This window comes from Penaeus vannamei, chromosome 31 (assembly GCF_042767895.1).
Source record: "Penaeus vannamei isolate JL-2024 chromosome 31, ASM4276789v1, whole genome shotgun sequence".
In the NCBI taxonomy this organism is placed as follows: domain Eukaryota; kingdom Metazoa; phylum Arthropoda; class Malacostraca; order Decapoda; family Penaeidae; genus Penaeus; species Penaeus vannamei.
In genome coordinates this window covers 11,384,756-11,387,255 of record NC_091579.1, presented here as the reverse complement: position 1 = coordinate 11,387,255, position 2,500 = coordinate 11,384,756, and the positions used below count along the sequence as shown (strand labels likewise).

The window sequence follows — 2,500 nt, the reverse complement described above, 5'->3', positions numbered from 1 at the left end:
GGTGGAGGAGGAGGAGGTGGAGGAGGATGAGGAGGAGGAGGAGGAGGAGGTGGAGGAGGAGGTGGAGGTGGAGGAGGAGGAGGAGGAGGAGGTGGAGGAGGAGGTGGAGGAGGAAGAGGAGGAGGAGGAGGAGGAGGAGGAGATGGTGGTGGAGGAAGAGTTGGAGGAAGAGGTGGAGGTTGAGGAGGAGGTGGAGGTGGAGGAGGAGGAAGTAGGCAGGTGGAGGTGGAGGAAGAGGAGGTAGAGGAGGAGGTGGAAGTGGGGAGGAGGAGGAGGAGGGGGAGGAGGAGGTGGTGGAGGAGGAGGAGGAGGAGGAAGAGGGAGAGGAGGAGGAGGAGGAGGAGGAGGAGGAGGAGGAGAAGAAGAAGAAGAAGAAGAAGAAGAAGAAGAAGAAGAAGAAGAAGAAGAAGAAGAAGAAGAAGAGGAGGAAGAAGAAGAAGAAGAAAAAGAAGAAGGAGAAGAAAAAAAGGAAAGAGAAGAAGGAGGAGGGGAGATCAACCAAAGTACCCCCACCCACCATCCCCCACCCCCACCCCCCAAAAAAAAGATCGATAAACAGATACAGATAATGTACAAACCCCGAAACTTAACATAAATCAATTCATAAAGCACCGCCACCAAGCAAACCGCCGACCCAAGGCGGAAAGCAAGCAATAAAGGCAGACGAACCCAAGGCACCTTCACCCCCCCACCCCCCACCGACCCCCTTCCCGACCACCCACCGGGGGCGAGGCGATCGCTTTCCCCCCGCGCTCGTCCCGCCCGAAGGACATCCGCTGCGGGTCGGGCGTCAACGGGTTCTGCAGGGGCGGCCGCGATCCTTCCCTCCCCCGACAGGCGTCCTACCGCGACTTCTTCCGCGCTGCGTTCCGTCTCCCGTCGCGAGGCATCGCAACAGAGGCCGACGGGGCGCGAGGGGGGAAGGGGGGGGGTGAGGTCAGTTCATCGCCGTGAGGATTTTTTTTTTACGTGTCTCTCCTCTTCGTCCTTTAATTTTCTTCTTGTGTGTCTCTTATTCGCGCTATATCTTTCTTCTTCTGTGTCTCTTTTTCCTCCTATTTTTCTTCCTGTCTCTCTATTCTTCTTCCTTTTTTCTTCCTGCGTCTCTCTTCCTTTCCTCCTTCCTGTCTCTCTCCTCTCTCTTCCTTCCTCGCCTCTCCCCCCCCCCTCTCCTTCCCTTCGACGTCCTTCGGGCTCTCTTCGTCCTCGTCCCGACCGGAAACCAGCCCCGTCAGGCCCTCCCGCCGCCGCCGCCGCCCCTCCTCTCCGCCCGTCCGCCCGCGCTTCTACACAGGGGCGGCCCTTGTCCCCTTTACACACTCGAGTCTTTTAATTACATGTCCGCTAGCAGGGTCAAGGCAGAAAAAAAAGTTGATGGCAAAAGACGACAAACAGTCCCTTCTTTTCTCCAATATCCACGGCGTAGGGCGCTCCGATCAAAGCCCCCCTTCAAGGCGTTCAAAAGGATATCCACAATCAGTCACCAGCAGTCGTCATCAGTCGCCATCACTAGTCATCACCAGTCATAAAACACAACAAAAACAAGGTGGACTTCACACCACTTGATAGGTCTTGCGGAATCACCAGTCCCAATAAAATAATAATATAATTATAATAATAACAATAACAAAACAATTATAATAACAATAATAATTATTATTATAATAATAATAACAACAATAATAATGATAATGATAATAGGTAAATCCACGTCGCCTTGGTGTTTTTCCATCGCTCCCATCACCTTTCTCAATCCCTCTCTTCCTCACACAACACACCCGAACACTATCCGACCAGATAGCCGACTAGTCCCGACGATGTGGAGACACCAGGTTATGGCCAGCACGAACTGATAGCCGAGATAAGGTCACAGCGCTTATCTCCGTTATCCGCGAGACAATAAACGCGTGACGTCACGGCAGGCGGCCCTCGACAGTACCGAGCCCGCGGCGGTAATCGCGCAGGCTGCGACTGTCACGAAGCGCGGCCGGGACGCCTCTCCTGACGGGGCCTTCCTCGCGCCCCGACGGAAGGCGAAAGCGCCCCTTACGCAGGTAGGGTTCCTCGAGGCGCGCGCTGTGCGGAGTGGTGAGCTAGCATGCCGACACACACACGCAACATAATCCCCGCTAGGATACAAAATAACACACACATTCATAAATGTATATGTATATAGCATGCGCATATGTACACGTATACACATACGTGTAAGTGTATATGTATATGTATATGCATGTGTATGTATATCTCTAAATATAATCTATCTATTTATATAATCATTGATTCATCTATCTTAATCCTAGCTTGCACGGTCAGCCTCCACTTGGCATAAGGTATATTTCGCAACCGTGGTTTCATCATTGCACAAGTCGAGTTGATATTTTTTGCCGTTTAATCATAGCGATCGGCGCATTTCCTGCTCGCGAACATCGAGTGGGTTCAACAGTACCCTTTGCGGCACTTATTTATGATAATGATTATTATCATCATCATCATCATC

The 2,500-nt window shown here is 52.0% G+C and overlaps 1 protein-coding gene across 8 annotated transcripts in view; it reads right to left on the bottom strand.

Moving 5' to 3' along the window:
* fwd (phosphatidylinositol 4-kinase beta fwd) overlaps positions 1 to 2,500 on the bottom strand; it is a 108,414-nt gene that overhangs the window by 27,621 nt on the left and 78,293 nt on the right. The window contains exon 1 of one of the 8 annotated variants that reach the window (XM_070143854.1): positions 1,779 to 1,836. The exons of 6 other annotated variants lie outside the window; for them this stretch is intronic. The gene's annotated coding sequence lies outside the window, so the exon portion shown is untranslated. Of the gene's footprint in view, positions 1 to 1,744; positions 1,837 to 2,500 lie in introns of those variants that run through there. One more of the 8 variants, XM_070143851.1, reaches the window with a different exon arrangement.